Source organism: Perca fluviatilis, chromosome 17 (genome assembly GCF_010015445.1).
Source record: "Perca fluviatilis chromosome 17, GENO_Pfluv_1.0, whole genome shotgun sequence".
Lineage (NCBI taxonomy): Eukaryota > Metazoa > Chordata > Actinopteri > Perciformes > Percidae > Perca > Perca fluviatilis.
Genome location: NC_053128.1, coordinates 2,835,006 through 2,853,706, shown reverse-complemented (window position 1 = coordinate 2,853,706; position 18,701 = coordinate 2,835,006).

Below are 18,701 nucleotides of genomic sequence, written 5' to 3'. Positions count from 1 at the left end.
CAATTGTGCAAGTTCTCCCACTTAAAAAGATGAGAGAGGCCTGCAATTTTCATCATAGGTACACTTCAACTATGAGAGACAAAATGAGAAGAAAAAAAATCCAGAAAATCACATTGTAGGATTTTTAATCAATTTATTTGCAAATTATGGTGGAAAATAAGTATTTGGTCAATAACAAAAGTTCATCTCAATACTTTGTTATATACCCTTTGTTGGCAATGACAGAGGTCAAATGTTTTCTGTAAGTCTTCACAAGGTTTTCACACACTGTTGCTGGTATTTTGGCCCATTCCTCCATGCAGATCTCCTCTAGAGCAGTGATGTTTTGGGGCTGTCGCTGGGCAACACAGACTTTTAACTCCCTCCAAAGATTTTCTATGGGGTTGAGATCTGGAGACTGGCTAGGCCACTCCAGGACCTTGAAATGCTTCTTACGAAGCCACTCCTTCTTTGCCCGCGCGGTGTGTTTGGGATCATTGTAATGCTGAAACACCCAGCCACATTTCATCTTCAATGCCCTTGCTGATGGAAGGAAGTTTTTACTCAAAATCTCACGATACATGGCCCCAGTCATTCTTTCCTTTACACTGATCAGTTTTCCTGGTCCCTTTGCAGAAAAACAGCCCCATTGCATGATGTTTCCACCCCCATGGTTCACAGTAGGTATGGTGTTCTTTGGATGCAACTCAGCATTCTTTCTCCTCCAAACACGACGAGTTGAGTTTTTACCAAGAAGGTCTATTTTAGTTTCATCTGACCATATGACATTCTCCCAATCCTCTTCTGGATCATCCAAATGCTCTCTAGCAAACTTCAGACGGGCCTGGACATGTACTGGCTTAAGCAGGGGGACACGTCTGGCACTGCAGGATTTGAGTCCCTGGCGGCGTAGTGTGTTACTGATGGTAGCCTTTGTTACTTTGATCCCAGCTCTCTGCAGGTCATTCACTAGGTCCCCCCGTGTGGTTTTGGGATTTTTTCTCACCGTTCTTGTGATCATTTTGACCCCACAGGGTGAGATCTTGCGGGGAGCCCCAGATCGAGGGAGATTATCAGTGGTCTTGTATGTCTTCCATTTCCTAATAATTGCTCCCACAGTTGATTTCTTCACACCAAGCTGCTTACCTATTGCAGATTCAGTCTTCCCAGCCTGGTGCAGGTCTACAATTTTGTTTCTGTCCTTTGACAGCTCTTTGGTCTTGGCCATAGTGGAGTTTGGAGTGTGACTGTTTGAGGTTGTGGACAGGTATCTTTTATACTGATAACAAGTTCAAACAGGTGCCATTAATACAGGTAACGAGTGGAGGACAGAGGAGCCTCTTACCCTCAGAGCCCTACGGCATCGTCCACGACGTCACACGGCACCTCCGATTAATATTTAGATTATTTATTGAAACTTTTATCGATCTTCTTACCGTTTTTTCCAGCTAGAAGCTAACAAGCTAGCCATCACGGGGGTGTCTTTGTTGTGTTCGTAGCCTTTCCAGAAGGTTTTCTATCCCACCGGGCCGTGCTTGCGCCTTTTCGGAGTTGTTCAGCAATAAATCCAAACGCTTACATCCAAGATTTATCCACTCGATGTCCGTAATTTATCAATTTTCCGCCATTTCGGCCGCCAGCTCTCTGCTACCGGCTGCTACAGTCCAGTATAAATCTCCCATGATGCTTTGCATGACTGTTTTGACGTTTTTCAACCAATGGGAAGGCAGGTCCATCACACAGAGTATATAGTCGAAAAGAGAGTTCACTCCAGGAAATAGGAGCGAGAACAAAGAGTAAAGTGAAAAAGAGAGATAACTACGGTCTATGACCGTTCTACAGAGAAGAATGGCACTGTTTAGATATTTGGGATACATTTGGGCCTTTTTTTGAAGAAATGTAAATAGTTTGTCATTTATATGAGTTATAATGTTCATTATGTTTATTTTTGCACTGGATGACAAATATATAGGATAACTGTTTTAGACAACACAAATGCTTGCTGTGTGTGTGATATCAATACATTTGAACATTATTATTTTGATTATTGGCAAAAGCGTCTGGACTTTTTTTGAAAAATTTTATATATTTTGTCAACTATATAAGTTATAATGTTTATTTATTCACAGTTTGACACCCAAGACATATGGGAACTGATTTAGACAGGAGATTGGCTTAGCTTTTATTGTTCTGTGTGTGATATCAATAAATATCTGTGAGATTCATTTTCCGTTTTATTTATTTATTTGTTTTTAAGGTCATACAACCTTTTTTTACTTTCAATTGACCTCACTACAGCTCAAATATTCTAATAGCCCAGTTTTTCCTGAAAAAAATGATGTACATTTATTGACTATAGACAACAGAGTTGATGTTTTACAAGCTTTTTTAGAAAATAAAACCAGACGGAAAAGGAATTGTAAAAATGGCCTTAGGTTCCTGGACGACAAAGAAGAAGTTACAGGTCTGTGAGAGCCAGACATCTTGCTTGTTTGTAGGTGACCAAATACTTATTTTACCGAGGAATTTACCAATTAATTCATTAAAAATCCTACAATGTGATTTTCTGGATTTTTCTTTCTCATTTTGTCTCTCATAGTTGAAGTGTACCTATGATGAAAATTACAGGCCTCTCTAATCTTTTTAAGTGGGAGAACCTGCACAATTGGTGGCTGACTAAATACTTTTTTGCCCCACTGTATTTACAGCAGAATTATATTTGGACTAGAGAAAGAAAGAACTACAACACCACGGAATAAAAAAAGAAAGACCTGTTTAAAATGATTTAAGACCTAGACACAATACTTCAGCGAATTTAGGACTTTTTAAAGCTTTAGTGTGTAACTTGATCAGAGGTGGGTAGAGTAGCCAAAAATTGTACTCAAGTAAAAGTACTGTTACTTCAGAATAATATGACTCAAGTAAAAGTAAAAAGTAGTCATCCAAATAATTACTTGAGTAAGAGTAAAAAAGTACTTGGTGAAAAAACTACTCAAGTACTGAGTAACTGTTGAGTAACTTCTGATTTATTTTTTAACACAAGCATTCAATCAGACAGACAAAAATACAAAATAATCATCTTTAGGCAAATTATAGTTAATCCAATCAATTAAATCAATTAAAATTAATTACAAAATAGCCTAAATTAAAATAATCCAGGTAAATATAAGTACTTAAAAAATAAAATCAATAAAATAATAATAATAATACATAAAAAAATAAATAAGCACAAGTAACACAAATTTCCAAACCTTTATACTTTTTTTACCAGGCTCTGCAGGCAGAACTAGAACAAGGTAATGGAGCTGCTGTTTGGCACTATATTACATATCGGCTATTTCTCGGATTCTTGAGCCGTGTGTAATGTGCACAGCGGTTTGAATTATGTTTTTTATATTTTTTGTTTGCTCTCACGATCGCTTCCACTGCCAGGGTTGCAACTGAAATAATAGGCTAAAGCAACGGCAGTTTATGGAAAGTAGGCTACAAGTGTAATTATGGTCAGATCTTGTGCATGACTGACGGGGATAAGTGATATTGATAAGCGTTGTGATGTACCCATCTACAGCGTCAGCTGTAGGCCTATTGCGTTTTGCCTGTAAAACCGCGTGTGTTCTTCATATTTATGTAGAATTATAATTTGCTCTTCTTATGTAAAATATGTGGCTATTGGTCATGTTGTGCAAACGTCGCCTCTTTTATGTGAACGTGTGCGCCGCTGGATTGGGAAACCCTGATGGTTGATTGAACTAGTTGTTAACTAGCGTCGTGACACAGCTTGCGGGACCATGGTTGTTAGGTTAGGTGAAGCCGGGTAATAAATAATAAATCCAGGACATGTTGATCTGGCCTAGCTGCTGACGGTTGATTCTGGCATTGTCATTTTTGTTTTTCTGCGGCTGTAAAGCTAACCTGTCCCGCCGCTGAGATTGAGTATGGTCACGTGACAAGACTGCACAACTACGTTTGATTGGTGAAACACAGTCACGTGGTAGAGCCTTTAGCAGAAGTCTCTCTCTGTCAAAATAAAACATTAAAATGTGGCATACGTGGGGGATAATACAATGACGCGTAGAATACCAAAGAGGTAAAAAGAAAAGTAACAAGCTCGTTGTAGCCTAATGTAGCGGAGTAAGAGTACAGTTTCTTCTTCACAAATCTACTCAAGTAAAAGTAAAAAGTATAGTGATTTAAAACTACTCCTAGAAGTATAATTCTTTCCAAAACTTACTCAAGTAAATGTAACAGAGTAAATGTAACTTGTTACTACCCACCTCTGAACTTGATATTGATATTAATGAAGGTCCATTACATTCAAGCCATTGCCAAATGAGTTGCTACAAGGCTAATAAAGACTATCAGCTCCATACAACTCTCTCTATATTTTTCAGCATGACTATGTTCAGAAGATTGTCATCCGGTGACTTTCCCGCGCAGAAGCTTGAGTGAAGATAATGACCTCTTCTGAAGAGTCCATCATGTTTTTTTAATCCTCCGTGTCCTCCTTGGCTACTAGCAACTGCGTGGAGGAGGGGGGGGGGGGCGTATTTGATCACGGAAGGCTTGGATCATGAGGTCGTGCCGCAGTTTTGTTGTCATTACTTAGAATTCTTCATGGGGGCGACAGAAACTATGCACTATAGCTTTAAGGCCTAAAATTTTCTTTAAGACTTATTAGTCCCTGCAGATACCCTGATTAAATTAGTTATAATTATATGTGTCACCATATAGGACCCTTTAAATGTGTATTCTTAACAAGAAAATTAGGCCCTATGTTCCCACAGTCCTATGTTCCCACATCCCTATGTTCCCACAGCCCTATGTTCCCACATTTCTAAGATTTTTTTCAAAATTAGGCCCTATGTTCCCACAGTTCCCACATTTCTAGGGTTAACCCTAACCCTAACCTGGGTGTTGCATTTTAACCCGAACCTAACCCTGAACATAGGGCCTCATTTTAAGAAACATCTTAGAAATGTGGGAATATAGGGCTGTGGGAACATAGGGCTGACCCCGTTGGGAGTATGAATGGGTTGACCATTGATACACTTTAGGTTGAGACGGCAACAGCAAAGTTAAGTTTTTAGGTTCAGACCAAAGAAAGACACCAATGGGACGAGACGGGACGGTGTATCATCTTCATAGCCATCGACTCTGTACTTCTGTCTAACTTTCCATTTTTTTTGTAGCTGGATATATTATATGTTGTTTCTAAATATGAATTTGGATAACGTTAGCGATAGCGAGATGCTTGCTACAGTTGCATTTCGCGTGATAAATCGGCGAAAACGTTCTCTGATTTACTTCTTTGTTTTAATGCCGCCAGGCGCTCTCTCTCTTCAGTCACTCTCTACCTCGCTCGTCCACATACTGTTACGTACACGCGAGCTCGTTGAGCCTCCGTCGCTGCCTTTTCCACCAGCTGACAGTTCGTGAAATATAAATAAAACAGACAGACTGCAGTGCACGACGACACAAACAGATGATTGGTGAAGGAAGATTGATTCAAAGTAGTGAGTGATAGATAGTGCACTGTAAAAAAAAATATATATATATATATATTATTTTTCTTATTATTTGGGGGGGCTTAGGAACATTTTGGGGTAGCTTCAGCTCCCCTAAAATAGGCCTAACGACGTCCCTGGCTCTGACAAATAGAACTTGTCGGGTATTATCTTTTGCTTACTGAGATACAGGTCTCGTATTTATGAAAAGAGGTACAAAATGATTATCAGTCATCTGCATTTAAGAAGACACAACCATGATGACTATGTGATGTTCCTTCCTTTAAGCCTTTGAAATATATTGATGTCATTGATTATTTTTATTATTATTATTATCATACAATGAAACAATTCATCATGCCCTTTGGAGTTCTTCAGTATTACAAGATATGGATGTATGAGAGTACAAAAGTTATAAATACGACATAACTTAAAAAAAAAAATCTTTGGTGAGTGCAAAGAGCTTCTGTAACTTTTCACAACCTCCATGTTTTCCTTCTAGGTTTTATTTTCAAATACGACATGCTGTGTAAATAACAGTTGGCCTAAACCCTCATGGGCCTAAAATAATTAGTGCGCTGTCTGAAAGTTAACTGATGAGTGGGTTGAATGGGTTGACCATTGATACACTTTAGGTTAAGACGGCAACAGCAAAGTTAAGTTTTTAGGTTATAGTTTTTAGAATTACTGGGTAGTTACCAGGGTTTTCTCTACGATTATAATTTTTCGGTGCAGCACCCAAGCCGCTTTGGGCAGCACCTAAGCCAAATGAAATTGATGTGAGCACCAAAATAACTAAAAGAATTTCCTGTGTAGTCGGCCCCCAGTGGATTTCCTTGACTTTAACCCTTGGGTTGTGTTCCTGTCGACCATGGAACTTTTTGTTTTTCTGCGTCAAAATTTAAAATTAAAACATTTTTTTCCAACTTTTTCGTCATCTTTTTTTGACACTTTTATCACTTTCCCTGGTGTGTTTGAAGCTTTGACCAATGTTCTGTCACTTTTTTCGACATTTGTGTCACTGTTTGACGTTTTTGTCACTTTTTTCAATGTTCTTTCAGCATTTTTTTTCTTCAAATGCAATGATAAGATGATGATAAAATGGGCGCCGAAATAGAAATCGCTGCACTATGCTGCTATACACGACGTTTACGCGCCTGCTGTGTTTGGGCTGTAATGGTGTAGACACATATAGCCGACGGGCGACCGTTGACAGAAAACCCCGTCGATATGATCAGTCGCGCCCCCCGTAATACATCTCTATAACAGCAGGCGGCGCTAATCTGTAATGTTGCCCAAGAAATGAAAAACGGCAGCTGATTGGACGAACGCATCACATGGGTTTGTTTTCTCCGGAAATTCAGAGCCAGACTGTCATGGCGGCCGTTCAGAATACGATCTCATATTGTACTAAAATAGTTCACTGAAACGCGTTTCTGAAAACATTTTAAGCGAGAAATAGGCCGTGCAGTTGCTGAATCTGTCTTCATTTCAGCTCAACAAAGGTCAGTTTAAAAGATTTTCATCAGATTTTGAGAGACTGTAGTCACCTCATTCTGCTCGTCATTTCCGGGTGAATCCCGACTTCCCTGCCGCCGACCAAACATGTCAGGTCGGCCAAAATGAACGCCGACATCCCCCCAGACGGACGACGGCACGGGCCACACCGAACAGATTTGAGTCACTGACCTCGCCAGACTGTCCCATGATGTGTCCCGGCCTTTAGTCTTTTATACTTTTATAAAGCTAGGGAAAACACTGGTTACCATGTTGGGGAGGTACCATACACGCTCTGACCAGGGACGTCACTAGGATTGAAAGAAAGGGGGGGTTTAGGCCCCAGGCTATGCAAAACTTTCCCATGCAAAATCTTGCTTACAAACGTTATTCTAATGTTAGCTTTTAGATACATCAAAGCTGCATGGGGCGAACGTACTTAGGCCAGACTTTGCTCCTGCTGAGTCTTTGATATTTTTGTTGCAATGAATTTGCGAGAGACAGTTTTTGTATACTTCTTTAAAAATGAAAACCAGGGTGATTGGTTGAATTCGCGTGAATTGTTGCGATTGCAACATCGCAAATTCCTGGAGGGATTGATATGTATGTATGTATGTATGTTCATGTATAGCCTAGCCTACAAAATCTACATAACTATTTAATTTATTACAGCAAATTTATGCAGAAGGTTAAGTTGGTCAAAATATAGCGTATATAATAAATATCATAAAATAATTTAGTTTAGGCTATGCCATAGTGAAACTAAACTAAACTAAACTAAACTGAAATGCCGATTAGACCACAGACCCCCATTTGATTAGATTTTGTCCAAGGGTCCCCATTTGATAGGATTTTTGCTTTTAGATCTTTGTTTTTTTTTACTTTTATTTTTTAGTGTTTTATATGGATTTTAGTAGAACACAAAAGAACAGAAAAAAACAAACAGGTCACTAGGGGTATAACATAAAATTATGTTGTTCATAAACTGTTAATGTCAAATCAGGGGTTACTCTCCCAATAATCTCAGAGGAGTGAGAGGACAGAGAAAGAACTTTTCCCTTTCCTCTTTTTTCCCTCCCTTCCTTCCTTTATAATAATCTCAGGAGAATAATTGTAATTGTCCTTTCAAGTCAGTAAAAGGTTCAAGGTCCCATCATACAACATACAAATCCAGAATGTTTTCATTGGATACGTATTTTACATACTGAAAAAAAAAAAAGAGGGGAGAGAGGTTCTCCATATATTTCCAGTAAAATGTAAATGAGAAAAGAATAAATAAAATAAAAATAATATTTAATTTGCATTACACTCACAATATCTTCTTATGCTCAACCCCTACTCCTATACATTAGCCATTTTGACCAATACTTGTAAAATGTATCCATGTTTAATCGTAGAGAGAAGGTCAGCTTTTCCATATCATATATATGACTTACAATCACTATCCTGCTTTTAGATGTTTTAATACAGAAAGTATATGAATGAATCTATGAAACATTGTGTTAATTAGGGATGGAATTATAGTGAAAATAAGTTATTTCACTGCTTCTCTCTCTCTCTCTCTCTCTCAAAATATCTTCCAGTATCCATCTGCTCAATAAATTGAAGGATATAATGGTACAATAGCATTAACAGTGACACTATGAAATTTAGTTTTAAGTGACAACATTCTGTGGGGACTGTTAATACTAATAATAGAGAACAGATCGCTAAGTTAGTTATTTCTTGTATTTCACTCATTCACTCTAGCTAGACTATTGTTTACCATAGTCAGCTAAAACATCCATCTATCTTTACCTCAAGTAAACATAGCTAAAGTTAAGCAAGTAAAAGTAATTAACAACAACTTACAATTTCACTCTGTAGCCTATCACTCACTGTGTGTGCAGTAGCAAGTTCAGACCAAAGAAAGACACCAATGGGACGAGACGGGACGGTGTATCATCTTCATAGCCATCGACTCTGTACTTCTGTCTAACTTTCCATTTTTTTTGTAGCTGGATATATTATATGTTGTTTCTAAATATGAATTTGGATAACGTTAGCGATAGCGAGATGCTTGCTACAGTTGCATTTCGCGTGATAAATCGGCGAAAACGTTTTATTTCTCTGATTTACTTCTTTGTTTTAATGCCGCCAGGCGCTCTCTCTCTTCAGTCACTCTCTACCTCGCTCGTCCACATACTGTTACGTACACGCGAGCTCGTTGAGCCTCCGTCGCTGCCTTTTCCACCAGCTGACAGTTCGTGAAATATAAATAAAACAGACAGACTGCAGTGCACGACGACACAAACAGATGATTGGTGAAGGAAGATTGATTCAAAGTAGTGAGTGATAGATAGTGCACTGTAAAAAAAAAATATATATATATATTATTTTTCTTATTATTTGGGGGGGCTTAGGAACATTTTGGGGTAGCTTCAGCTCCCCTAAAATAGGCCTAACGACGTCCCTGGCTCTGACAAATAGAACTTGTCGGGTATTATCTTTTGCTTACTGAGATACAGGTCTCGTATTTATGAAAAGAGGTACAAAATGATTATCAGTCATCTGCATTTAAGAAGACACAACCATGATGACTATGTGATGTTCCTTCCTTTAAGCCTTTGAAATATATTGATGTCATTGATTATTTTTATTATTATTATTATCATACAATGAAACAATTCATCATGCCCTTTGGAGTTCTTCAGTATTACAAGATATGGATGTATGAGAGTACAAAAGTTATAAATACGACATAACTTAAAAAAAAAAATCTTTGGTGAGTGCAAAGAGCTTCTGTAACTTTTCACAACCTCCATGTTTTCCTTCTAGGTTTTATTTTCAAATACGACATGCTGTGTAAATAACAGTTGGCCTAAACCCTCATGGGCCTAAAATAATTAGTGCGCTGTCTGAAAGTTAACTGATGAGCAAAAAACAAAAACAAAGCCTGCTTAATTACATCATGGGTTAAAAAGGTTCGAGAGAAGATCGACACTTGTTTTGGTTTTTACTTTTCTCCTGTCTCTTTATAGATGATATAAAAAGTTAATTAAATGTGTTTTTTTCTCTTGTGTAACAGTGATTTTGTGCAGCTGGTGCTGAATGAGGATGAAGCTGATCCAATTAATTATGCCCATTACGGAACTCATTACATTTGCAGCTCTTTGTGTCAGACTGTGGTGATACGGTTGTGTAAAATGAAGCATGCATGGACTATTTAACAGTGTGGACAGACATATAATTACATTTAGGCTATATTTATACCGCTAGGTTTTGGTTTTTTAGCTTTGTTTTGAGCCAAAAGCGAACTCCGTGCCCATGTGTTTTTAGTAAGTAAGTAAGTAAGTAAAGTTTATTTCTATAGCACATTTAAAAACAGCTCGCGCTGACCAAAGTGCTGTACATAGCGCATTAGCCATAGGGTAATAAAATTAAAATAAAAATAAAACACATGTACAAATCAGTGATTTAGGCTAAAAAGGACATCGAAAGACAAACACTTAATTAATTACAAACATAGCAGGATAAGACAATTAAAATGCTGGGAAGGCCAATGTAAAAAGATGAGTTTTGAGCCTGGCTTTGAATATCACAATTATTAGCTGCAGTAGAAGAACTAATCTCAGTTTAAACTAACACGCCCAAACCAAAATATCTCATCAACATTTTCGCAAACCGGACACGCACGTGCCGGGGTAAACAGGAAGCAGCGTGTATACTCCGCCCGTTGCTGGTAGTTGCCATGGTAACGTTAGTAGTCTTAGAGAACGAGACGGCGTGACCCAAGCAGGCGGAGAAACGTTGGCGTCAGTGCCCGGTGTTGCCAAAGGTCTCCGTTTGCGGCCGTTGAGACGGCAGACGGCAGACGGCAGATTCCAAACCAAAATGGGTCAGAAGAGTTTTCAAATGTCTCCGGTTACGAGGCTCGGAAACGCCAGAGCAGGGGGAATGAGAGGTGTAAACGAAGCAAAATATATTAGTTTTGAACCAAAACGTAGCAATGTAAATGTAGCCTTAGACAGTGAACTACACTGCTTGAACTGTGATGAGAATTCAGAAAAAAAAATTCCCTTGGCCAGACCTCATTCTCTATTAAGGGAGCTAAGGCATGGAATGAGCTGCCCATTGAGCTAAAAGCAATGCAAAACAATAAGTAGCTCTTTATCCATGGTGGTATTGGAAGTGGGATTTAATTCTTGCATGTTTTTCTTCTTTTTTCACTAAACGCTCCCTGAATATAAGTATAAATGTTAACATGTTTTCAGGTAGTTCTTTCTCCTGTCTCTCACTTTCATCAACCCCTCACACTTAAATAAAAACGTAAAAGAACTAATTGGATAGTGTATTTCATGACACACTTAATTTATTTATTATTCAATTTATAATCTTCAATTATTTAATTGAAGATTGTGTGTCAGTGTGAGTGACACGACACAATTAAACGTGAACATCACCGAGATGTAAAAGTGGCAAAACTCAAGTCTTGATTTGCTGTTTAACGAGGTTTTTTTCTCATTTTCGTTTCTGTTATCGAGTCTAAATAATAATGGAGGTAGTTATTATTGGGTAACGTGCTGTGATTGGCTGAGTGCATTGAAATATTAAATGTGTGTGTTTATTTGCAGAACTGTAAACATCCAGAATGGATGTGACCTTTGGCTGCCGTTCGTTCCAACCTTGTTAGTCAAACACCAACACGACACAGCAACTGACACTTTAAAGAATCTACAGCCAATTAATTTGTCATCTTTGTTTTCACTGAGTTGTCACATATACATATTTACAAACCCCTATTCCAATGAAGTTGGGATGTAAAGAAAAATACAATGATTTGCAAATCCTTTTGCAATTGAATGCACTACACAGACAAGATATTTAATGTTCAAACTGATCGTTATTTTCTTTTTGTTGCAAATATTCACTCCTTTTGAATTTGATGCCTGCAACACGTTCCAAAAAAGCTGGGTCAGGGACTTGTTTACCACTGTGTTACATCACCTTTCCTTTTAACAACACTCAACTCAACATAAGCGTTTGGGAACTGAGGACACTAATTGTTGAAGCTTTGTAGGTGGATTTCTTTCCCATTCTTGCTTGATGTACGACTTCAGTTTCTCAACAGTCCAGGGTCTCTGTTGTCGTATTTTGCGCTTCATAATGCGGCACCCGTTTTCAATGGGAGACAGGTCTGGACTGCAGGCAGGCCAGTCTAGTACCTGCTCTCTTTCACTATGAAGCCACGCTGTTGTAACAAAACGTGGGCATGCGTTATATGCGGCACATAGGGGCGTCGCACCATGAGGGCGCCAAAACTATGGTAAAAACAAAAATTTAGAAAATTTATGTTTTGGGGTATTTTATATGCAGCTGCTGTTGTGCGTTTCTAAATAATTTCTGCATTTCCTCAATGTTAGGGACCGTTGGGTATTTATGGAATAGGAGAGGGTCATGTCTTTTTATTCTTTCTTGATGGGAGGATGATCCAATTTTTTTTTGGTCCAGGGGGGAGGGTCACCCAACTTTTGTATTCATGAGAACAGCAAAATTTCAAAGTGGCTTGTTTGGTGCATATCCCTTGTGTTGACTTCGGGTCACATTTATCCGTTTTCAATTTTTGTTGTATATCAGACCATATGTGACGTAGAAATAAGCGCTGAAAATGTGTAGAAGAAAAATGTTAACAATTTAAAATGATGGAAAAAGCAAAAACTAACTGTGAAAAAAAGGCGTCAAAAACATAAAAAAAAAGGGTTATCCATGTAGCTCCATGTAGCTCTCTCAGTCTCGGCCCCTATCGCTAGCAGATGGGTCCCTCCTTGTTTAGTCAGCCAGACAATTTGAGCTCTAGCTTTGGAGGCCGTGGGATTTCCCAAACCGAATAAATCCCGCTCGCACATATAAACACAAAACTGCGTTGCTAGCTCCATCTTGTTGTAACTAAGACATCTGCTGAAAAAGTAATTTTATTTATTAGCATGATTGCCGTACTGTTTAGTTCAAAAACATCCAAAACATTGGACGAAAACATAGCGGACCAGACACAAGCTTTTATTTAGAAAAGTCGAAGCTCGCGGACAGCACCAGCTGGGAGGGCATGAGACGGAGGGGGGGGTCTCCAGGCTGCAGCCATACCCGACTCAAATATCCTTTCAGTCCCTGTGATTATTTGTGAAATTATGCAAACGACAGCCTTTTCAAGGGATTTGAGAAGGAAGGAGTGGTAGCATGCAAGCTCCCAAAGTGACGCTCATATGAGAAATGGAGTTTTGGATAATGTTCAGCTTCGGCAGCTTTACCTATATGCTAAAATATACAATGACTGAGGAAGTCTAGTGACGAGTCCATAGCAACCAGTATTACCCAGTGTGCTTTGTTGAATGGTCTCAATGTTTTATTGTTTTATTTCATGTGAATACTAGTTTACTAGAGGACTAACTTAGTATTTGAAGTAATGCAGGAAGTGTGCATGTGTTTCAATGCTTATTGTGTTTCCACAACAACGTTAGTGAGTAAATCTACTGAAATGGCCACCACTCCATAACAGAGGAGTGGGATGTGAATGCAGAGGTTTAGTCAAGAATGTCATGGCTGTAAAAAAGCATTGGGCTTCTGTATAGCTTTGCTAAGCAAAAAACCAGTACAGAAGGCATATATAAATTGTTGGGGAGGGTCAACCCTTTTTTCACAATCATTTTGGAGGGTCATCCAAAATGTATTGCTGGTGAAGGGAGGGTCAGGTCTATTTTGACTAAAGATCCCAAAACTCCTCCGGTGGCCCCTTAAATAAATAACGAACGGTCCCTTATATAACAATTTAGAGGACTAACAGGCTAGAGTAGGCGCCCTATCTCATAAGATAGAGCGCTTAGCGAGAAGGTACAGTAGTGAGTTGTCGTCTGTGGAAAAAGATGGATGAATCAAAAGAGCTGTCAGGGGCTAAAAATAGAAAAAGAAAGAGGGAAAAGGAGATAGCATGTCAAGGGATGTGACAGCAGTTAAATAAGTGGATGGTGAAAGGCAACAGGTAGGATTTATAGTGTGACGTCTGTGTTTGGAGGCTTGCAAATATTCATGTAAACAGACTAGCTAGCATTTGCTAACACTAGGAATGCAGCAGCCAAATATTCATGTAAACAGACTAGCTAGCATTTGCTAACACTAGGAATGCAGCAGCCAAATGATGGTTTATGGCTAGCTTAGAATATGCAAAACCCAGGTTGCTGAGCTGAAAACTGGAAAATATAACGTAGCATGTACAATAAATGACAAGAATCTGGAAAACATAACTAATGCAATAACTCTGGTTTATCATGGAATCATTCATAGATTTGCTACCAAACTTGTTAACAAACTGTTCTCAGACTAGCTAGTGTTTGCTAACACAAGCAGCTAAAATGGGGTTTACGGGTAGCTTAATGCAAACCAAAGTTGCTGATAGCTACATTTAGATTTTGGTTAAACCCTATGGTACCAATCCCATGCATGACATATCTCAATAGTATTAATGTAAAATAACAACTGGTAAATACGTATAAGGTAACATGCACAATAAATGACAAGAAGCTGTAAAACATAACTTACAATATCTCTGGTTTACCATATAATCATTCATAGATTTTGTGTTACCATTAGCTGTCAGACATACAGGCTAAGTCTATAGTTACATCTGTTGGGTGACATGGAAGCTGTAATTACAGGGTCAAATCTCTCTCTCTTTAAATGTCTGTGCTAAGTGGCTCTCCATATTTGTACTTTTTAAAATCCAAAATGTGAATGTAATTTCAACAGCAGCACAACCTTACTGCATAATAGTTGTCTTATCAGATGCCATCACAAGGCTGATTTAAGAATTGAATTTAGGCTGCTATATTTAACAGTGAGTTCATTTCATTCATGTGTGAGGATGGTGGATCAGGAAAGACAGGGGAAGGCAACATGTAGGTGGAAGTGTAGGGGGAGCCACTTGATACCAACAGATTCATTTCTTAATATTATTAATATGGAAAAACTAATATGGAAAATCTATTACATAATATTTGTTTGACAATATGACTTAGTGGGGAAGAACACAGGCAAGGAGTGAATGAGACAGACATGAGGTTGACGATGGCATCAACTGTTGCTGCATATCCCTCTGACACTGGATAGTTGCGCCTCTGGTAACACAGAATGTGGCTTGGCATTGTCTTGCTGAAATAAGCAGGGGCGTCCCTGAAAAAGACGTTGCTTGGATGGCAGCATATGTTGCTCCAAAACTTGTATGTACCTTTCAGCATTAATGGTGCCTTCACAGATGTGCAAGTTACCCACGCCATGGGCACACCCACATACCATCACAGATGCTGGCTTTTGAACTTTGTGCTGATAACAATCTGGATGGTCCTTTTCCTCTTTGGCCCAGAGGACATGATGTCCATGATTTCCAAAAACAATTTGAAATGTGGACTCTTTAGACCCCAGCACACAGTCCATCTCAGATGAGCTCAGACCCAGAGAAGCCGACGGAGTTTCTGGGTGTTGTTAATATATGGCTTTCGCTTAGCATGGTAGAGTTTTAACTTGCATTTGTAGATGTAACGACGAACTGTCTTAACTGACCGAAGTGTTCCTGAGCCCACAAGGTAATATTCTTTACATAATGATGTCGGTTTTTAATGCAGTGCCTTCTGAGGGATCGAAGGTCACGGGCATTCAGTGTTGGATTTCGGCCATGCCGCTTACGCACGTGATTCACATTAACCATTGTCAACATATGCATGTTAAAAAGTTCAAAGACTAAAAGAGTTTTGCACTAGTTAAATGAAATGTTTGCATATTGCACAAGTGGTTAGGAGTTCAAACAGTTTATGTGCTGTCTGATGTGAGACCATTATGATGCTGCCTTTCGCAGCCTTCGGGAGATTTATAGATGTCTTCCAAAGTAGGTAAATGTGTATTGGTGATTTTCTCTGCAGATTTTATGATTCTTTGCAGAGCTAACGCCATACCATACAAGTGTCCCATAAGTCAGGACACTCAGTGGAACAACGGTAGAAAGACACCAGAAGCTGCAAACTACAACTCCAAAACTACACATGTAATTGTGTGTGTGTGTGTGTGTGTGTGTGTGTGTGTGTGTGTGTGTGTGTGTGTGTGTATGTGTGTTCATATCTGTCAGGCTGCCACCGGTGAACCCTACACTAAACACTCTGGTCGCATGCACACACACACAGACACGCAACAGTCTTCGCAAACCTGGCTTTTAATTTCCCGTCTGACATTAATATCCGTTCATAGATGAACACACACACACACACATTCTGGGGTTTCATTGTCTTTCCCTGCTGTGTTGGTAGATCTGAGCTGCTGATCTTTGTAATGCAAACTCACAGAGAAAAGGTAAAAATGGGAAAGGAAATATAAGGAAAAACAATAGAAGACAGAAAAGACTCCATTACTATATAATACAGGGCTGTACTACCCAAGGCACTTTTCTGTTGTCTCGGACTCATCTTGGACTTGTTGGTATTCGGACTCAGCCATTGGACTCTCCAGATATTCTAGTTGGTCTCGACCGAGTCCAGCACTAAATGCTTTTGTTCTAAAGTAACTTCCTTCTTCAAAACAAAACCATTGATGAAGCGTGCTTGTTCAGAAAATAGGTATGGACCTTTTTCACAGCAGACATTTTGACTTGTCATAGTAGGAAAAGCACAGCTGAAATTGATAACCTTAAAGATGGCTCAATTCCATCAAGTGTCCCAGTAAGCTATTTCAGTGAGTCAGCATACCCAATACCAGGGTCTCTCCTAAGTGGAATGCAGCCATCAGTAATGGTTTAATACCAGGGCCTCTCCTAAGTGGAATGCAGCCATCAGTAATGGTTTAATACCAGGGCCTCTCCTAAGTGGAATGGAGCCATCAGTAATGGTTTAATACCAGGGCCTCTCCTAAGTGGAATGCAGCCATCAGTAATGGTTTAATACCAGGACCTCTATTAAGTGGAATGCAGCCATCAGTAATGGGTTAATACCAGGGCCTCCTTAAGTGGAATGGAGCCATCAGTAATGGTTTAATACCAGGACCTCTATTAAGTGGAATGCAGCCATCAGTAATGGTTTAATAACCGGGCCTCTCCTAAGTGGAATGGAGCCATCAGTAATGGTTTAATACCAGGGTCTCTCCTAAGTGGAATGCAGCCATCAGTAATGGTTTAATACCAGGGCCTCTCCTAAGTGGAATGCAGCCATCAGTAGTGGTTTAATACCAGGGCCTCTCCTAAGTGGAATGGAGCCATCAGTAATGGTTTAATACCAGGACCTCTATTAAGTGGAATGCAGCCATCAGTAATGGTTTAATACCAGGGCCTCTCCTAAGTGGAATGGAGCCATCTTTAATGGTTTAATACCAGGGTCTCTCCTAAGTGGAATGCAGCCATCAGTAATGGTTTAATACCAGGGCCTCTCCTAAGTGGAATGCAGCCATCATTAATGGGTTTGAATACACCTGTGCTTTTCCTACTATGACATGTCAACATGTCTGCCGTGAAAAAGGTCTATTAGTTTAAATCATAATCCATCTAGAATCGGCATCGTGATTGGTCCCCTGGGATACACCTGGCTGCATCATATACCTCAATCATCAGGTATCAATCATTTTCATGTCAGCGAGCACTTTGTACTATGAATTCTTCAGGACAAGTAATATGTTCAAGAATGGGAACATTTCCATTTTATATTTTAAGTAAATAATGTGGCCTAATTTGACCCCTTGTTTCTAAGATCTTGACTGTCTCTCATTTGGACTTGGTCTTGACTTGGACATGAAGCTCTTTGGACTCTGTCTTGACCTGGTCTTGACAAGTCCTGGTCTTGGACTTATCTGGACTCGAAAAGGGTGGACTTGACTTATGCCCTGATATAATATTCACAAATATTCTCAATGTCTTGTGCTTCAACCCGTTGTCACTCCCAACTCGTAAAATACGGACGCTTGGGCAGTGGCTCTTAGTGTCAAATACGCTGCAAAAAGCATCCTTTAGTGTATGTATGGAACCAGGGCTTTAAATTATTATTTATTTATTTTTCATCACCAGCCAATGTGGCTAGTAGATTTTCAAAGTTACCAGCCAGTCAGATTTTCTACTAGCCAATTTTTCTCCGAGGAAAATAACCCAGATTATGAGTGCCACTGAATACATTCAAACATCAATGTTTCTTTAACTTGTTTTTATTTGGGTTGATGGCAGATATACAGTACATTAAAATGTCAACAATATATACATTTACTTTCAAAACCATCATGTTATAACAATACCTTAAAGGTGAACAGAAGATAAAGATCATGTAACGTTATCTTCAGAGTCCCACTCTAAGTCTGTGTCTCTCTGGATATGCTCATTTCTGCTGCTCGCTCATTGCGTACAAACTCTTCATTGTTCCTTCTGCAGCCTTCCTCTTTTGCTCTGCTGCTTTCTTAACTCCCGAAAAATATCTCCACGTTTGTTTTGTTACTTTCCTAACTAACTTTATTACTTATTGTATGGGGGCCACAGCCCAATTGTCCCACAGCCCTATGTTCCCACATTTCTAAGAATTTTTTTTTCACTGAAAATTAGGGTTACGATTAGGGTTAGATTTAGCTAAAAGCTACATTGCATCTGTAGTCCATTGCTACTGGATAATAGGTTGGGTGTAATTAGCTACCAAATTCGGAGAAAGGGGGATAAAATCTCATACAAATTTAAGAAAAAGG